This window comes from Pyrgilauda ruficollis, unplaced genomic scaffold (assembly GCF_017590135.1).
Source record: "Pyrgilauda ruficollis isolate IOZ18807 unplaced genomic scaffold, ASM1759013v1 scaffold154, whole genome shotgun sequence".
In the NCBI taxonomy this organism is placed as follows: domain Eukaryota; kingdom Metazoa; phylum Chordata; class Aves; order Passeriformes; family Passeridae; genus Pyrgilauda; species Pyrgilauda ruficollis.
The window spans coordinates 802,355-823,462 of NW_024514099.1; the positions used below are offsets into that span (position 1 = coordinate 802,355).

General features: G+C 39.2%; 1 protein-coding gene across 2 annotated transcripts in view; it reads right to left on the reverse strand.

Moving 5' to 3' along the window:
* The window catches only part of INPP4B (inositol polyphosphate-4-phosphatase type II B), a 157,268-nt gene that overhangs the window by 14,474 nt on the left and 121,686 nt on the right, over window positions 1-21,108 (reverse strand). The gene's annotated exons all lie outside the window — the stretch shown is intronic.

The following is a 21,108-nucleotide window of genomic DNA, read 5'->3' on the forward strand; positions in this document are numbered from 1 at the left end:
TGCTTTGTGCCATGCTAGGTTTGTGTACTGACCTCCCTCAGTGTAGACCAACAGGGAGGGGGAATCAGGTGCACCCATAGAAGAAGTTGCATTTGTATTCTACAAGGAAACATTGTCATTTGCTGATTATAGGGCTTATGCACTGAGGAGTAATAAAAAAACCACATAAAGAAGGCAGTTGGATCACATTTAAAACAGTTTAACTGGTGCAGAGAAATCCAACTTAAATTGTTTATTCAGAAAAGATATCAGGAAATAAAACATTTAGCAGTGTGCACCATTAACAAATATCTTTTAACCAGCTCCAGCTGCCAGCAGCCAGCAGCTATAGAATACCAGGGGTATTTTTGTTGCCATTGTTTACTCCTTTAAGGGAACCAGTAAGCTCAGAATACATCCTGTCCCAGTCTTTCACCTTTTATCCTCCAGAAAACCAAAGTTTGCAATATATTTTTTTTAGCTTTGGGCATCTGCATAGCAACATGGAATATGACCTCCAGTGATATATTTTCCCTCCAAACATCTTTCCCAAACCATTCTGCTGTAGCTTATTTGTTTCCTGAAATATTCACTGTCCGGAGCATTCCTGGAAGATTCAGGAAGATATTAGGAAATCTTTCCAAGATTAAACATTGAAAGTGACAGGGAAAATTTAACTGGATTTTTTTTTTTTTTTTGGGGGGGGGGGGGGGGGGGGGGGGAGCAGAGGAAGAGGAAGGATGCACTGTTTTTCCTTCTGTCTGAAATCAATGGTGTGCCAGCAAGTTAAATATGACTCAAAAGTGAAAGGAGGGAGATGGGCTCTGTAAGCCCCCAGTTTTCTATGATTCAGTATGCTCTCATCAAAATGAGAAGTTATTTAAGGATAATTCACAGTTGCTTAAGAAGAATAAAAATTGGTTATGTCTGCAAAACTCAGATACATGATTTACATACTGCAAGAGCTAAAATGGACAAAGATTCAGAAATCTTTTCTGGGATCTTGCCCTAAGACAGCTTTGTTGTTATATAATATGAACTCCTACAAATACTGGCATCAGTTCAGTGAAAAACCTGAAAGTTGCAGGTAGTGGATGTATATTTATGGCCCAGAACCAAGTAGGTAGAAAAATCAAACCACTCCCAGTGGTCCTAGATAGAAACAATGAATGAGCTGTACTAATTAGCTTTCACTTATAAGTGCAAAGCAGGTTAATTAAAAATAAACTTTACTACATTACAGCACTGAAGACATCCCTCTCCCTAATTCAAGTACAGAGGAATGGATATGGCAAATTTGATCTATATGTGTTCACAGGGTTAATTAAAAATCAGGCATGCATCTGCAGAACCAGACAGAATATTTTATTTCTACAAGGGCTGTTGGCAACTTGGGATTAAGAAAAAGACAAAGAAAAAAAAGCAACTGGTATCTGCTGAAGTTGAAAGATTCTTTACACCAGGAAATCTAAAACACTGCTGACATGAGAAATATTGAGTCTCAAGCAAAGCCTTCTACACCCTGTCCTCTGCACTGCCTTTTTTTTTTCCTATGGAGACTGCTGTGTCTATAGTATGATAAAAGCCTGAACGCATGAACTCATTCTGAATTAGTTTATTGTCAACCTCTTATTTAGAAATGTCAGCAGCACTGAAAGCAAAATTACTAAGAAAATCTCTGTCTAATTCTTAAGATGATCTTGTTGGCAGAGGCTTTAAATACATCTTCAGAAGTACTGGAATCTCTCTCACCTTTCCTGGAATATTCTTTGAAGAGATCACAAACTATGCATTCCATAATGTGGTACATAATCTCTTCATATGGGAACCGTATGTCAGGAGAAAATGTTAAGCAGATCTCTTCTGTGTGGGGAAGCCCATAAATGACCTCATTAATCAAGATTTCAAGCACAGCCATGTCTTAACCTTCCTCACATAGGCAGCAATTTTATTGTACTTTATATTCCTCCTCCTTCCTCCTTCAGTGGCATGAAATAATAATTTAGATGCAAGGAAACGCAATGTGTATGAGGAAATTATTTTCAAGAATGCTTCCTCCAATACACTTTTGACAAACAAATGGTTGTGCTCCCACACTGGTGGCCTCCAAGCAGGATATTGGAATATCAGCATTGCAGGACAAACAGGCTGAAGATGGGAGGACAAACATTTCTACTGTGCAGGGACCCCACAGTCACCTTCAGTCCATGGAACTCAATGCAACGCCAAAATGGCAACATTCACACTGAGAACTGGACAAGATCAATTCCTGCTGGATTTCTGCCATCATAATGTGAAAGGACGTTCAAAGTACATGAGAACTGCAGGAGGTGAATCCAGTTCAAGAGCAAGAAGATGGCACTTGTAAACTCTGTGCCAATCTTGATTATTCCAGTGAACTATGAAACACAGATGATGAGGCTTCTCTTCCAACAAAGGTAAAAAGTCTATGCTGGCTTATTCATAAAGCTGAGATATTTAAGCAATAATTCCACTTGTATTTCAGCCATTACTTTTCCTGTAAAACCTGCTGAGTAATATAACATACCCCAGAATGAAAAAAAAAAACCCCAACAAACAGTGAAAAATATGCTTCTTTAAAGTTGCACTTTTCACTTCAAAGAAAATTGTTGGAGAGTATAACACTAATTCTAAGTACTATCCCAAGTATAAGACAAGAGTAAACTTTAATTATCTCACTGTTATGGTTTTCAATAAAGATTCATTAGCAATCAGTTCCAAATAACAGCAGTACAGCAGTTTGAAATCTTTCAATGCTGAATTTAGGATGAGGAAATATAAAATCTATTTGATTCCAAGGGAAAGAAGATATTTTTAAACAAAACGATAGGTGCAAAATACCCTGCATAGCCACAAGACGAATCTTTCTGAAATAAAATAATAATAAAAAAGGCATGTACAAAACAAAATAATCTAAATACAAGTGCTTTAATCATGTACTTTATGTATTTATCATTAGCAACCTAAGGTTGGCTTATTAACCTCAAGAAAAAATAATAAGTGCTTTTCCAGCACCTCTTTTGAGGAAGAGTCAAACTTTCTGCATTTGAGCTTTATCATATTTGGAAAACAGATCAGACCACAGCATCAGATAAAATCTTTTCTGATCAGAAAGTGCCTGACATTCCAAAACATCTTTGTCTCAGATTACAACAACTCAGCATTCAGTGCTGAATTTTGAATTGAACAGAACTCATCACTTTAATGCCAAAACAAAATCACCCTGCTGGCTTCCTACTTACAAGCAAGTGAGCGAGGCTGAAACTGTTCTGAAATTTCACTGTCAGCATATTTTGGTATTAACAGACATCTCTTGTTGAAGACACTCCGATTTCCCTGCTCTCTTGATTTTATGTCAGATGAAGAAATATGGCACTGAGGTAGTCAGATCAATACAAGCAACTATGTTTTAAGTGAATGTCCCTAAAATCAGAGTGAAATGCCTTATTTTCCTTCACATCAAGTGTGCTTCTAAAAGACAGAGAAGCTGCAGGAAGCTATATTGTCTAGCCACCCTACCTGCAAAATTTATAAGGAAGAAAATGTTGCCATTTTTTCAGGTGACAGAGTTATAAATATGTGAGAAGTGAGCTAATTTGCCCTGCTTTACTGTAAACAGATTCTTATTTACCTTTTGATATGAAATCATTTGGAACTGAAAGATGGAAGAGTTTCACTCAGCTTGGCTATGGCACACTAGCTGAGATCTGATTATGAGTAGGAGAAAACCAGGGGGGAATTATATAGCAATATGTTCTCCTCCTCCATCTTTTGGAAGTTTGAACACATTTTAACACTTGAATAAAATTTTACTCTGCTTTTATTATACTTGAATGCTTACCTGCAGTGCTGTGCTGAGCAGATTCATTTGAATATTCCATAAACAGTGTTACCTCTCAAAGTATCACCAAGGATTTTGCTATTATTAAGATACTAGAAAAAGGTTCAGTGTGATTTCAGACAGCTGGTTGGGAAAAGCAAAAGGAAATTCATTTTTAACTCCTCCCATTACTGTCTCTTTCCTAGATGATTTGATCTCACTGAAAGGCTGGAGTTGTCCTCCTAAATCTTCTGCTGGAGACAATGTTATAAGGTCAAATGACAATCAGTCATAGGAAAAAAATCCTTCTTCCACTCATCTCCCTCTCTGCAACATACAGACCCACCTGGTACCTCAGCTCTGCTGCAGCACTTGGTGGAAAGAGTGGGGTGTGCTTTCAGATGGCAGAATAGCAAAGATTCAGCACAACCCATCAGAACTGCCCTTACAGAGCCACTGCTGGAGTGGAGAAGACAGACAGACACACAAGCAGCACTGCCCTTCTTTGAAAAGGAAGCAGTCAAGAAAAAGGCAGAGAACAAACAGGCAGTGAAAATCAGGGACAAGAAATGGATATCCATTACACCAGCTGCACCTGTGTAGCAGGAAAACTCTTCCTAGAGTGGGGGCAAAATCACTTGAGCAATACCCTATCTGCAAAGCTAACTGTGCTGGATGGGGGAGGGGTTGTTATGCTGCTTTTGGTGCTGAATAGTGCTGAGACCTGCCTGACTCATCAATCCCGAAGTTTAACATCCTGGCAGTGAGGTGAACATGTGGCCTATCTCATAAAGGCACAAAAAAGTGACACTTCTGGTAACTTATCTAAAGATGCTGACACTGCTGGCCCAGACATATATGATTGACAGAAAATCACTTCATATTGCCATTACATATATATATGTATAGTATATATACATGTACATGTACACACTTAAAAATATGTAATAGCGGTATGTATATGTATCACTATAAAAACCCAGTCCTACCATTTAACAGGAAGGTTTCCTAACAACCCCCTTCTCAAAGTGTAAGTGGAGATTGCTCCCTTAAGTGGGGACATCCCTCAAAGTTACTCCTTGAGGCTGAGTGAAAGAGATTATCATGGGTGAGTAACATCAATCTGTTCTTAAAAACTGGCTTGCTAGCTTTAATATAATTGCTTCAAGATAATTGCTTTAATATAATTGCTTCAATATTGTTTCAAAAATAGAGCACTATACTTCTAGTTATAGCTACCTATTCTCTGTGGTAAATAATTCTGATTAAGATGATCTAGTCTAATAATTATCATAATAAATCATTTATTTTTATATAAATTTGACTTGCCACCCTTAATCCTGCTGGACAAAGTTGGATAAAGTCTCAATTACATCTGTATAATCCTTTGGACATAAACCATTGACAAAGTCTGGGGCCAAGACTGGGTCCAACACCAAGTAGGCTCCTCTCTGAGAAGGAGTTTACAAAGCAACAGGGTTCTTTCCACACCTTGTGATACAAGAGAGTTGTGTGAAGCCAGATCCCAAATCTACTGGAGATAAGGATTCTAAATTCAGACTTTACAAGACTCAAGATTTTGTTCTTGCTTGAAACATTTGGAAAGACACTGGAATATAGAAAAGAGAGAAATACCTTTAAAATGACATAATCTTCTTTTTTCCCTAATAGAAAGAAATCTCAGGTAAGAGAGGAACAACCCTGTAGGGTTCACTGCCGCTCTATCACTATTAGTTATGGCACTTCTGTTTAAAAATTTGAGAAGGGTGTGACAGAGAACTGGCAGCAGTTATTCTTTTTTAAAATAGCAGTACACAATTTCATTACACTAAAGATCCTGACAGATTTTAAATACATCACATTCACATATATTTCTTAAACTATTTCCTTGCCAGACAAGTTTTCTTCAACTCTTGTGAGGACCTCAGAAACAGTTACACAGTCTTCATGAATGTTTTAAGGAGAGAAGAAATGCCAGGAAAAGTAACATAATTAGGTCCTTGGTGTGAAATTACCTGCTAGACTGCAGGCATGGAAAAAAAAAAAAAAAGGAAAAAGTAAAAGTTCTAGACAAAATTAATTGTCTCATATGCAGGATATAATCTCCATAGCACCAGATGACAGAAAACCTGAAGCCAGTGAGAGCAGACTATAATGACCATAACTGTTAATGCCATGTCCATGAAACAGAAGGCAGAGAAATCACTACCTAAATCACTCCCTCTAAGGAGGAACAATCAATACCCAACCACACTACATGTCAATTATCTGCTTAGTTATCCTATGTGTCACTATATACACCCTTCAAAGGGCTGCAAACAATTTTTTGCCAGTGGTTTTCCTCAGCAAACAGATCTGTCTACAATCATGATGCATTTCTCAATTGTCACTGCTTTGTGAATCTAATTGTTAAATTTTCTCTTAGGTGACTGCTTCTAAATTTTTCTCTCCCCATGGCTAAGAGAAAAGTCTTCATTACTTATACTTGATAACTAAACAAGCATCTACACCCTACTGTCTGTTAAGTACATGTCCTGGTTTACAAGTCTGCTAGGGAAGGCAGGAAGCCTCCCTTGGACTAGAGAATGTAAACCCCCTCCCTCTGAATTATTAAAATTTTGAAATTAAGGGGCTTTCAGGCAAAGATATGGGAATAGGAATAACAGTTCTTTGCTAGAGTGTATAGCAAGGTAAACCAAAACAACAACAACTCCGGCATTAGTAACAAACAGAACCAGGAACGCAGTCCCAGCCTTTCTGCCGCGGCACGTTCCCCTTCGGTGCAGTTCCACTCACAGCCAGCAGGGGCGCTGGTGGCTCCCGGTGGGCGGGGCAGGTGCGGTGATCCCCACGTGGCTGCAGGGGGCGCTGTGGCGCGGGCTCGGGGAGTGCGTGGCAATGGCGGCTGGGCCCAGACGGGAAGGGATGGAGGAGAGGCTTTGCTCCACAAACCCTGGAGCAGGTGGTCTTGGTGCGCCTAGCAGGACTCTCAGAAGCAGCAGGCTGGAATGGCAGGGACGAGCAGAAATCCCGGGGCGGTGGATGAGAATGTATCAAAACTCTATGGCAATAACTGGAACCTGCAGGACGTCCTGGCAGGGCATGGGTATGCGGGGCCCAGTAACAGAAGAAACATTCCCTGCTGGGTTATGGTGGTGGCAGTGAACTCCTTTCCCCAAGCCACAGGTCAGAGTGTCCTCCTATGAGGCCCAGCAGAGAGAGAGGCTGCCCCCAACTCCATCTTTTTTTAACTGCCCCCATTCTTTTGATGTCTCTTCTCCCCCCTCCCCAAAACCAAAGGAGTTCCCCCTCCCTTCCATCTCAAACAGCCATCAGTGCTTCTTAGCTACTCAATGGGGAAAACTTCCACACATAACAAGGAAAAACAGAAAAAACCCAACCCCCAACAGCACAACCACACATATTGATCCATAATTGAATTAAATGAGCATTGCTTTATTTGTACAGATAAGCAGAACAGAGAACTCTTATGAGAAAAGCAGAAAATATTTTTTAAAGTTGTGAGAAAAACAGTTAAAAAGTGGCCGCTCAGGAGACATTGCAGCTTCAGAAAACACTTCTGCATTGCTAAACTGAAAATAATGCTTTCACAGATGTCTGCATGGGCCCCATGAATTTTTTGCTGTGCAGTCTCAAACTATTCTGTGCATGGAGCATGGAGAATGAACAAAACAAAGGCTGCAGCAAGATAGCTGGCTCTCACAATTAAGAGATATAATATGTATGTTAAGAGAATATGTCCTCCTGTAGTCTTATTGCCCCTCCCCCTTGTAATAGCCTTGGTAGTCACGGCATTTGGGGAGTGCTGGTTTATTGCTAAGAGGCATGACATGACAACACCTGACCTCCAATCAAGATGCAAAAAGTGATCACCACCAATGGATGGCAGAGAAGGAGTTGACTGACAAAACCTTGGGAGGCGCTAAGGGTATAAAAGGCAGAGCATCCATTTTGTAGATGAGCACGTGGCTGCTAGTCACAGAGACTCCAACTGCTGTAATTTTTCCTTATTCAGCCCTTTGTTGTATTTTTTGTTAAGGTTCAAAAAACATTTTAAAAGTCAGTGTCATTTCTCACAATGTCCAATACATTTTGTGGAAGCTACCTTACAGATGCCACTTCTGGAATTCAGTGCACAGACCACATTTAACATGCACTTCTATTTTCCCAACATTTCTTTAATTTAACCTAAAAAAACCCTGGTCATCATAAATTTCTATGTTTGGTTTGCATCTCTGGAAAAGAGGCTGCTCTATCCTCCACCCCAAATCCTGATGTGACAGTCAAGTGCTATACAGCAATTGTGCTTGTGTCCATTAGTGTCAAACACACTGTAAAGACCCGCATGTCCTACAGCACAGCAAGTCGTGCTTCAGGCACACAGAGCTCACTGCACACACATGATCTAATTGGTTTATCTGATATCTTGCTGGCTAAGCATGGTACAGCGTCAAAATGAGACAGTCATTGACAAATTCTAACTGTAAAACGCCATAACTTGGCATTAAAGACCTGGTGGCATTAAGGGACTGTTTCATTCCTGTGAAAAATCATAGTGTTATACAGGATTCTCAGAACCTAGGGCACCTGAGGAATCTTCTCATTCTCTGGTTAACTCTGGTGACATATGACTAAAAGCCATTTCAGAACCCTGGCAATGTTACACATCAACTGATCGTAGCTAACTGCAGATGTTCAGGCATTTTTGTTCTTTTCTGCAGACTCAAATTCCTCAACAAAGCAGTACCCATAATCTTCAGTATGTTGAAGTTCTTGAAACAAAATAAAGATTGCTTCCAAATCAGCTGGGTTTTACAGTCATTTTAAGGGAGGAGAAATAGCGCCATTTTTATCAAATAGTCCAACAGTGATTTGAAACACAAGAATCTCAACTTGTAAGTGTGCCTAACTTGTATGATAATTGTTGTCTAACTACAGTGAATTATTTGCACTTTTGCAGGCTTGATTCATGGCCTGAGAATAACAATAATCAACAGTCAGTGTAAGAAACTTTCCATGCATTTCTGTAGTGTGCACTAGAATACAAACTGGCCTCCAGAAAAACTGCCAAAAGTTTGTCTTATTTCAAGAAAAGAGACATGAAACCTTAAGTATTTGTTTTAGGTCCCACATTTGTCAGGTTACTCGTGCTTGTAAGTCATACAATGATTTAACAGACTTTACATGAAAGAAAAGGCACTGCTACACAGAGGTAAGCATTTACTAAATTCTGGTACCTGAACAAACATTTTGTATAAGTTTTATGTTTGATATGTCATGTGTGTTCACCTGGCTATAAGTCCAGAAAATGTGAAAAAACAACACAAGAGTGTTCAAAGTCTACATATGGGGTGGTATCATTAATTTCACAACCAGGCTTACAAGGAACTGAAATCTGAGGATCTATTGCCTGAAGAGACAGATAGAGGTATTTAAATTATACACACCCTGATTTTGCTCCTGACCAAGAGGTGTCAAGAAGGTGGCAGTAAGGTAACCTTGTCCTCTAGAGCACTTGCTGAACCATACTGTAAAGCTACAGAACAAGTGGTTACAAACAGCAGGGAAAAAACCCCACGCAACACTCTGATCTAGAAAAATCTCATCCCAATGCTAATTTTTTCTTGCCTCGCTTGATATCTAAATGCTATCACATCCTCACACTCAAACAAAAAATTGTTCATCCAGATAACATCCACAATAAATGCTCCCGTTATCTCTAGAGTATGAAACCAGTTTGGGACAAAGAGTTATAGATCTATATTTTTAAGCATTTTTAAATTCTTTAGAGTAGTTTCCTTTGCCATTTTCTATCTAATACTCGGTGGGTAAACCAAATATTTAAAAATCAGGGCACAGGAAAAGCAAGGGTGTACTATTTTCAGCTTTCACCTCTTGTTGTAGCATATTTGTATGAAAAGAGACCATGGAGCCTAAAAAAACAAGCTGACAAGTTCTGCTGGCAGAGCCAGCAGGGCAGGATTGCAGCAGTGCAAGCTATTTCAATACCAGTGGGTTTGTAGGCAAAAGCAACTACCCACAAGTACATATCCTAGCATCTGTCACAGGCAACTTGCTCTCGATTGTTCTTTTTCATTCTGCAAGCAGATCTTTAAAACAGAAAGAGAATTAAAGGTACTCCCTTTTACATGCTGTTAGATCACAAAATAAAGGATCTTGAAGTTGTGAAGCTCCTGAGTTTTCCTCGCCGTGTTGCGACCCCTGGCTGTGCTACACAAGCAGGTTTGATGCAATCCCTCTTGAAATTACCAATTCCCTGCCAACATGGTGTATGCTCTGAGGCCATGGGCAAGGCACGATCCCCTCAGGGACCCCATCCTGACCGTGTCATGGCACTGAGGGGAGGCCGCCTGTGTCTTCTCTCCAAACACTCACCACAGCAGTAGTGGAAAGACCCTGTGCAACAAGTTTCACTCAAGAAAGCTGATTTCTTTCCTTTTTTCTTTTTTAAATGGATCTCCCCTTCCCATCCAGCTCATCCTGTCAAGATGGAGCCTTTGGTTGTGGAGGATTTGCCTCACCTCACTGAAAAATGGCGGCTTCCTCAGGAGGAAAGCCACCATCACAACACCAGCTCCTTGAGGAGACGGCCTCATGCCCATCATGGCCTCAGATGGATGTCCCCAGGGCTCCTGCAGCCCATCCGTGGGGCTCTTGACACCATTCAGAAGAGCTGCCTTCCTCAAACACACTCTTCAGAGCTTCCCAGAGGTCCCCCTTCTCGCTCCTGTGTCTGCAGTGAGACAGGCCTGAGGAGACTTGGCAGGAGGGTCACAGACAGCTGTGCTGGCCTGCAGGGTGTTCCCACTGTAGACAATAACTCAGGACTCTGGAAAACCCTCCCTGGAAAACCCAGAGAGTCTGATTTTGCAGAAGGTGGTTCTTGGAGTGGGATGGTGGTGCAGAGAAAGGTGAGATGTTGGCTCTTGCTGGGAGCATTTTTTCCTCACATATCTGTCTCTCTTTCAAACTACAAATTAACTTACCAAGATTCACCAAAACACACTGTTTTTCTGGATGTTAACAACGTTCCTGCCTGCCCATCTATGATGCTGATGATGAAGAATGTCTCTGTGAGGAATTGAGGGAAGTGCTTGGACTGATGGTTTTTCTCCATGTGCTGCTTCCTCTGGCCCTAGACCCAAAGAGATCTGTTGTTCCGTGTAAACCCCCTGTCAAAGGATTTACACTCAGGGCTGCTTTCATTAGTGGTTACACCTGAAATGTGTCTTGAAGGGCTGATAGAGAAACAAAAAACCCCAACCTACCTCTACAAAAACCAACCCTTCTACATTCAGTCCCAAGATGTTTAATATTCCCAAGGAGAACTGATTTTGTTTGGAATGATTGTTAAACCTGTCTGTTTAAGTAGCCAGTTCTGTTCCAGTGACTAGGAAGCAGTGCCATTAAAAGAGCTTTTTTGGAAGTGCTGACTATTCACTATTCCACTAGCAGGCAGCAACTTCTGAAGAGAGAATTGCCTCATTTATCTTTCTTCCTTCAAGACAAAGGGAAGCCATTTTGGCAGGGAGGAGACCAAGGGGTATTTGGGGCAACCAATGTATTGCTGTATATTTGAATGCCACTGCTTTTTATAGCCATGCAGATGTGAAAACTGCCACCAAATTTCTTGTCAGCACTGCTGTGATTTTTCTGTGACTTCTGTGCAAGTTTCAGCAACTCCTTACATTTCCTCTGAGCTCAGAGAACCATGTCACTGCAGAGGGGAATTCAGGATATGGTATTCAAGCTGATGCTTTATTTGTCAGCTTAATCTCACAATCCAGATGCTTAAAGCAATGTGGCTGTTGGTTCTTTCCCTTGAAATGGCAGTCTTGCATCTCCCTCCCACTGCTGTTCAGGTCATGGAGCTGGCAGGTATTCCACTGATGGCCATACCTGCTGTGCTGTCAGCCATGCTTTCAATAACAATGATTTCTAACCTTTCCAAGTTAAAAAGCTTGACCTTATGGCTCAGCACAGGCTTTGCTATTGAATTAGCTCAGAGAGAGAAAGCCACTAAGTCCCTACATGTAGCTGAAAAGTATTTTATTTACCTTTCATTTCAAAACTTCCTTTCACCAAGTAAAAAATTAAAGTAGATAAGCAGCTGGACCAATAGCCAACTTTCAATATCACTGTCTTGTCTGCAAATAGATTAAGGGCTACAGTCATAAATTACTTACTTTTAATGTCACTGCAGAGTAAATGTTGTTGCTGGCTAAATTCAAGATGAGCTTCTTGATTATTAAAAAAGATTTTTTAGTGCTGAATTTTTGCAGACTGGCAACATAGTACAGACATATTGAGACAACCGCATGTTCACTTCCGTAAAACAGCTTTTATCTTGCATTTCCATACCTTGAGCATTCTTGAAAAAGCTTTTTCTAACACATCTTAGGCTTCTCTGCGCTTTTTAAACAACAGCTTCCTTTTCCTTTCCTTAGCTGAATAGCACTGACAGCTGGCAGCTGCTGTGGCTAGGATTCAGAAATCCTAACTCTGGCTATAAGTGTCTAATTTAAACTGCTTTTCAGAACTCCTTATTTAGTCCCTTTCTAACTTACATAAAGACTAGTATCTTTAGAGGACAGGTCACACATTCCTTAAAGAATTGGATTTGTGATGTTTCTGGCTGTGGCCATTTTTCTCCTGGGAATGTAAACAACAATTAGACTAAATATAGAAAACAGAAATGACATAAACCAAGTCTCCACTTTAACATAAAATCCTTAATTATATATTTCAATTTGCTGTTTTTGAATTGCCTGTCCTGAAACTAAGGACTACCTCACATGAACCTGACATGAGCTAAGCTGCAAAAGTGCTCCTTCCTTTATCTAAATGTGGCCAAGCTTCATCTATTTCCCATGCTGAATGGCTTTGGATTCACTAGGAAACATTGGATAAAATAACCACTCCTGGTGAAGAAGAGCACATGAGAAAGCTTGCAGGTGATTCCTACACATCCCACTAAGGAGTCTGTATGCACAGGTGGGTATCAGTCATGTATGGTCATACTTTATCTGGTTCATGTCATACCACAACCAAGGGACTTAAGGAAATCTCTGGGTTTTATAAGCAATTAATTATGTATTTCTAAAGAGCAAAGTCCTTCAGTCTAATTAAAGAAATTTGTTTTAAAGTAGAAGTACATCTTATAACATGAAGCATGGAGGAGTTCATTATTTCTTCTGGCCTCAAGTCCTAGGAAACTCTATTGAATAAAGCAATAGGATCTGACATGCCATAGAAGCGCACAACTATTTTTTTCCATATCCATCTATTTGGACCATTGTTTGTCTTGTTCTCTTTGTTATAGTAAGTTCAGATATAAATAACCTGTTATAAAAGTCTGTACAGGGAAAAGAAACAGTGAATGAGTTATCAGTTATCAGCTCTTTTTTTTTTTTTTTTTTTTTTTTTTTTTTTTTTTTTTTTTTTTTTTTTTTTTTTTTTATTGTTTTTCCCCTTTCCTTTCACCCTCTTTTTCGTTTTCTTTTTTAAATGGATCTCCCCTTCTCATTCAGCTCATCCTGTCAAGATGGAGCCTTTGGTTGTGGAGGATTTGCCTCACCTCACTGAAAAATGGCAGCTTCCTCAGGAGGAAAGCCACCATCACAACACCTGCTCCTTGAGGAGACAGCCTCATGCCCATCATGGCCTCAGAGCTTCTTACTGGATGTCCCCAGGGCTCCTGCAAATCTACTAATAAAATATGGAATTATAATAAAGATTTGTCTTATAAAACCCATGCCATTTTAAAATGTGATAGTCTTAATGATACCTGAAATTGATAAATTTATCAATGAGAGAAATGCAAAGATTTCATTTTCTTTTGGAAAACATTTTGATGTGTGGAATTCATCACAATTCCTCCAGCAGGTCAAAAGAAATAAAGCAGCATTAAATTTAGATTGCAGTTTCGAAACTGGGATGGCAATGTATTACATCTTGCATCATTTGCAAAATCTCAATGCAGTTAGCAACTCAGAAAACTGTGATCAGTAGCATTTTTACTGCTGAAGTCAAAAACGCATTAGAGAAATAGGAGATATTATGACACATTTCCTTTCAAACCCAGTCATGAACTGAGCAGTACACTAGGAGAAAATGCTCGAAGAAACTGTTGAAGTGGAATAAAGTTTTTAGTGCAATGCAAGAGGGCTGAGCTTGCTATTCTAGTTTTTAAGTTTGAAGCATGCTGATCAAAATGCCAACAAGCAGGACACTTAGTTTTCCTGACCGATTTGGCTAATTTTTATAACTATTTTCACTTGTGTAATATCTTATTTCAGATGGAATGAGTAGTATTTTTTTCCAAATAAGAAGTACATTACATATAGATTCTCCACTGACTTATGGCCTTAGCATAACCTGAAAATAAGGACTTTACCAGTAAAACTGTATTAGTTATTCCCCATCAAAATATCAAACCAAACCTTCCAAAAGGAAATTTAGGACTAAAATAGAATACTCAAGAGTGACATACCTTTTGTTCCAAATAATCAGGTATTTGCTTGATTAACTGATTTTAAATATACATGAAGGCTCCATCCAAATCCTGGTTTTGATCGTGTTATGAATAACATTGTCAGAATGTTATTTCTAGATGATTTCTTTTGTTTGTTTGTTTTCCTGCTGTCAAATTTATTGTCCTGTTTCAGTTTCATAATGTCTTGGGTTGGAAATGCAAGATGTGGCTGGGGTGTGTATTCTATTGCCATCTGTTGGAGGTGGGGCAGTTATCTTCTGTTAATTGGGCCATCTGTTAAAAGCAGGTGGGGCAGTTTGCTTTATCTCTTCCACAACCAATCCTCCCTCTGGGAAATATATTTTGTTAATGAGCCATTGAGTGTTACTGCATGACTGATAAAATTACATCACCCCATTGTGAGATGCTCCACCCAGGGTGAGGAGCCAAGCATTCCTACCTGGAGACTTGGAACACCAGTCAGCCTTTTCTACTGGTTTCCCAGAGCAGCATCTTTGTTTTCCACTGGATTCCCAGAGGAAGACCAGGCCCATCTACACCACCACTGGATCTTCAAAGGAAGACTCCACCCTTCTACAGGATGACTGCTTCAACAGAACCACATCTGTCACTCCAGTAGGGCTGCAGCCACCATTTAATGGGACTGCTACCAACATCCTTACCCACAGGGTGTCAGATTGTATTCTGACTCTGTCGGTGTTGTTTTGTATTACTTCATTTTTATTTTATTTTTATTTTTTCCCTAATAAATAACTATTATTTCTACTCCCATATTTCTGCCTGAGAACCCCTTAATTTCAGAATTATAATAATTTGAAGGGAGGGGGTTTACATTCTCCCATTTCAAGGGAGGCTCCTGCCTTCCTTAGCAGACACCTGTCTTTTCAAAGCAAGACACATAAGCATAGATTAACTTCATATTTGTGGGTGTACACTTTATTCTTATAGCAGATGACACTTCAAAATTTTATTGGAGGACCACATAATTTTCTATTAAATATTAAAATAAGTGTGCACCCACAAATACCAAGTTTATCTATGTTCATCCTGCCTTGGATGGAAGACACAAGCCCAAGTTAAAGAAACGCAATGAAAGTCAGAACAAAATGTGTTCTATACCTGATAGATGAAACAAATGCGCATTTTGAAGAAGGTAAGTGGCAATTATACCTGAACTGCATTATCCTGCAGAAGATTAGGTGAGTACTAGCTGATCCCTTTGCCTTGTGATAGGAATGATTTTGTTACAGATTCCAGGCTTTGGTTGTCTCACTGGAATTCACATCATAACTTTGTCCTCTTAACAAGTTTAGTGAAAACTCACTTTAAGACCTACATTTTCCAAGGCTTGGATAAGTAGATGTTCTACTTAACCTAGATCCAAAAAGGCTAATCTGCCATATTTTCCCTACTGCATAATGAAATCTGAACTGAGCCAGACCCCTATGTTTTACTGAAGTGCTCCCTATTTGTAATTGGCATATCCAAGGAAAAGCTGTCCCACAGGATTTTCTCCTGGTGGATCTGATTCCTGTTCTTGAGGTATAACTTGATAGCATGACTTGTACATACTGTTTGCTGAGCCTGCACTTTTGCCTTAATTTTTAAGAGTTCTCTGTTGAGCAATTCTGCAGGGCTCAAAGGGCAAAGCTTGTACAACAGTTCTCCCGACCCAGTTTTTCATCCGTCTTCCCAAGTTACCAGACAAGCAATGAAAGCAGGAAGCTAGATTGTAAAAAAAAATACTGGCAGAGGAAAACTAGGTACTAAAAGATTCCTGCAGTGTCAGAGATCTATACTGCTGATAGTGGCAGGGACTTATTGACCTAGGGATGATTCAGATCAAGACTCACCAGAGTATTAAATCCATAGAAGGAACTTCTCATGTGTCTGGTTATCTTTTGTAATATCCTTTCTGAGGACATGAACTCATATCTACTTAAGTAGGTTATTAATTAAATCATGAATTACTAATTAGATCATTACTTGCAAAGGAGATAAGAGGTGTTAGAGCAAGACAAAAGGTCAGGATATTTAGTAGGCCATGGGATTATGACAGTATTTATGATCCATGAGGGTGCAATCACAAACCACGAAAATACCTGAAGGTCATTGGATGCACACAGTTCCATTCCCAGCTAAGGTGCCACCACCCTTCTCCCAGACCCACCTCCCTGAAGAGAGCAATGAGTTAGTCTGTGTGTGACCCAAGATCTTGTTTTCTTTGTTACTGAGGCTCCATGACATGGTGGCTAAGGGGCCTATCAGCCCTTGTCAAGAATCCATCAGCATTTAGGGCTATTTAAACTCTTGGTACTCAAACCAATGTGGATCTGGCTGCTGCAAGTGGAGCACACCTGGGGGTAGGATCTGTTTGTAGGCCCATCACTAAAAGCCAGTGAACTACTAGTTTTCTATGAAAAAAAATAAAAGTAGTATAATCACAGTGTAATTGATACTGAAATATTTAAAACATTTTAAGATGCTCCTCACAGAAGGGTGTAAGGAGAATGAAAACCCTCATGCCAAAGATGTGCATTACTGGTACAGAAAACACCTTATACTAAGTAGTGCTCAGCTGAAAAAAGAATCCAAAATTAGGAAATATGCTTTTCCGAACACTAATCATGGAAAAGTTTTGAATTAACGTCATATTGTAATGAAAAGAAAAATCAATTGACTCAGCCCGAAAATCTCCCATTTAAAACCTATCACATCATAGCAGTCTTCTTCTCCAGACACCTAACAGCTATGGGAGCTGCACCTCAAACACAGAAATTAGTGGGAGTATTCTGTAATGCTGGCTTTGCAAAAGTCAAGATCCTGTATTTTGTGTGCTTCATGCTCTTGAATGTAACAGCGGCATTTTCTTAACTCTACAATTTTCCCTTGTGCAAATGGCTATATGTGTAATAACTTCAGAGGAATTTCAGTGCCTTAATAGTGCTAGATGTTGCAGTATTTTCATTTTAATGGTGTCCAAACAAATTATCCGTTAAAAATAAACGGCATGGTAGCACAGTGGGAAGCAGAATTTAGCAGGCAGAAGATCAAAAGGAATTAAGTGCCAGAACTCTAGACTATGTGCTTGGAAAAACTGATTTGACTTAATAAGTTTAGTGCAAAAGGGAATTGCATGGTGTGCACTGCTTTCCTCTTGATTTTTAAAAAGTGTGGGATCACATCTCCCCTGCTGATGTCCATTAACTATGCCCATGAATATGTGAATATAAACTGGGTGCTCCATGTTTTTCTTTTTTAAACTCTTACTCAGCATTTTATACCTAAGCACACTAACTGGATTCACACACTAAAAACCTGCTAACAGCTACTACTTCCCACTCATGAAATTATCACTTCTATTTCCCATACTGATATTAAAAAAGTAAAAACCTTGATTTTTAATTTTTTAAAAAATAATCCTCTCTTTCAACAAAGAATGGAGGTAGTGTATCATGAGGAGGTAAAGGTAGCCATTAAAAGTATTGATTTATAGTAACTAATGTTATTTTGTGAGTTTGTGAGTTGTTTTTAATTCACGCTGGAAATTACCTTGATTTGTATCAAATATTCCTGTTGAACAGTGTAAATAATTAACCTATTTAAACTTAATTTAAAGTACTTAGAAGCATTTAATTTCTATTTACATTAGGACTTGCCATCAACTTCTAAAATGCTTTGTAATCTTTGGATATGACTACAATTTTTATCAATCATAAAAGGGACTGCCTTGATGCATTCTTACACTCCTTACATTCTCAGCTGAGCACTATCCTCATCCCTTGCTGTTGGCAGAATGTACAAAGCGGTACAACCATTTTTCCCTCAAAATGATTTTGCCTGTACGAGAATGTTTGTGCACAATACCTGTTTGGCCAATCAGCAACAGCCCTTGCAACAATCCTGTTATTTGTTCAAGGTTATTTTTATGTTGATACTCCTGCAGTGTATGTCCATTGTAGCTGCTACCACAGTCATAAAGCAGCAAAATCTTCCAACTCCAAGAACATGTCAAGTGAAGACAAAAGTTGAATGCAGTCTAAAATGCAGAGCTTAGATATAACCTTCCTTACCTAGTTCATAGATCTCTTTGGTCCTTGATTTTATTACCTGTGTTCTTATTTTTTATTATGTTTATCTGCTGGGGGCTTCACATATATTCCATGAGCTGAACCCTGAGTTCACTCACATAACCACCACAACACAGCTGCTCTCTGAAAAGAGAACCCACCTGCCATGATGCAGAGATGGGGTGATGGGGGACAGTTGGGCTTGCCCATTAATCCCCAACACTAGAACATAATGCATGTTGCTGAGTAGTAAGAAGGCTGGGATTTATTGAGAGGTTCTTTTGGTATTACTGAGTTCCAGTTGAGTCTGGCTGAGAGCTGCCATATTACAGAGCAGGCAGCTGAATTTGGCTGCTGGAAACCAGTCCAGATGTTAACCATAGTAACATCAGTCTCATCTTTGTCATTAAGACTTTGAGTTTCCATCTGCAAGCAGAATCAAGTCAGATTACTCCATTTATATACATTGTTTGACAACCTTGTCACTATTTCGTGGTACTCTGGTCTTGTTTGAAAAACAGGAAAAGCCAGACTGTAATATTTCATACCAGAGAGAAGTTAAATTCAAATAGAGAGTATTGAGAATCTACCTAGATTTAAGTAGGAAACCAGACTTAAGCTCCTATTTATGTGATGTGTTTTAAATGCTGATAAGTGCCCAAGAAAGTTGGGTACTACATCTTACTAACAAAACCGGATCCCATTCAGATGCTTTTGAATATTTTACTCCACTAAAAGCGTCCTTCTAAAGAGACTGTGTTGATGGCATATATTTCCTTCTGTATGCAAGTTCATTAGCATCAGCTACTTATTATAATAATTTACAGGAAACTACCATCAAATTCCTTGCCATGACTATGAATATGTTTTTCCTGTGTGGGGCCTTGTACAAAACAAAATGTTTTTTGCAGTTCTGAACCAAAGTTGAGGAATGTTAATGATTCTGAAACCTCTCACAGAACCTGGTCCTTGGAGTTTCTCACCTGAAGTGCCCCATTTCTGATTCTCTGCTTGTGAATAATGACTTTAGGACCAGACCTTAAACTTTAATGCCTCTAAAACAAAACTACTGAGGAATGGTATCACCCAAGGGGTGAATTCTGCTCTGCTTATCTATGACAGTTGTTCTAATTTTGTTCAAGTCAGCAGTCCTGTAAATTGCAGCAATCAAAATTATTGTTCCATGAAAAATGGATATAACATGTAGACTTTGCTGGGGAAGGATAGCAGTATTCTTTCCTTGTTCTTCTGCTGTTATTCTCACAGCTTTGCACCTGTGGTCTGGTACTACTAGAGCAGACACTTAGGAAAGTGATTTCTACTGGGACAGAATTAGCCCCTTCCTTCCTCCTCTTTGTGTCCCCTGACTGAAGCCTTTTGTTTTCATGAGAGCACATGAATACCGAGCTCATAACCTGGCAGCAGAAAGAATTGCCCTGACCAAGCCCCACTTCAGTTAGTGACAACAGAGTTATTAGAGGAAACAGCCAGCCAGGGCTTGAGATCTTCAAACTCCTGACAGGAATGGCAGACTCCAGTCTGGGAAACACCTTCCCTTTCCCATTTCTCTCTCTGTTTTTTTCCCCAGAAGCAACTTACCATTAGAGTCACATACCACCAGGCATGCTACAAGCCACAGCTTTGTTCATGTGAGCCTATCTTTGGTGCCACACTTCTAATAGCAAAATTGTATTTGCTAGAAATTTCACAAGTTCAATTTTTCAACTGATCATGTGTCACTGCCCTTTGCTATCCTACAACATATAAAAAAAAATAAAATGTAAATATAATATGTACGTATATACATGTAAACAAACACATGGAAGAACTCTTTCAATTCAACTTCTTATCCCAGCTTATTTAGAAGCAGCTTACATCTACTCTAATAATGTCAAGAATTTTCCCTGCAGCAGAGCAAGTGTACTTCTCATTTGTGTACTGGGTTAGGACTGGGCACAGACAGCCTACACAGAAATGCAAACACAGGTCTGTTTAGTTGGGCATAGCAAGCAGCACACAGTCTAGTTTGCATCTAAAACCTTCTTGTCCTTAATTGCGTAAAGAGCATCTGTCACATACCTATTAAAGGCTGTGTTTGTACAAGATTCATCACTAAACTCACAGGAAAGCTCTTGCCTAGCAGAAGCAGCATTTGTGAACACATTCTCTTACTGGCAGCAATGGTCATCCCAGTGTAGAACTCTACAGACTGTGGTTCAGAAATATTATGTCATATACTCAAGCATACCCTGAAGTAACATTAGAAAGGGAATCAGTGAAAATATATTTTTACTATCATATTATTCTATCATCTCACTTCAGCTGTAGGTTCTTTTTCTTTTTCTCTCTTACATTGTTGTGAGAAGAAAGTGGCTCCCAGTTTAGAAGGAAAATAAAATCCATAAACATGCCAAGTGAGACAAAGTAATTTTAAAAGACTTTCACTTTTATTAGTAAGAGACAGAATTCCTAGGCTCCTGTTAGCTGAATGCTAACAGCTTTTTAACTTATTTCCAAAGAAGCACTAATTCCTAGTGTTTTCTAAAGGTTATCAAGAACCTTGCAAGTATTATATAAGTATTATATATTATAATGTATATAATATTATACCTTGCCTGTTTTATGACAATTAAAATCTCACTAAATATATTTTAGTAAAACTAAAAATGCTAACATATAAA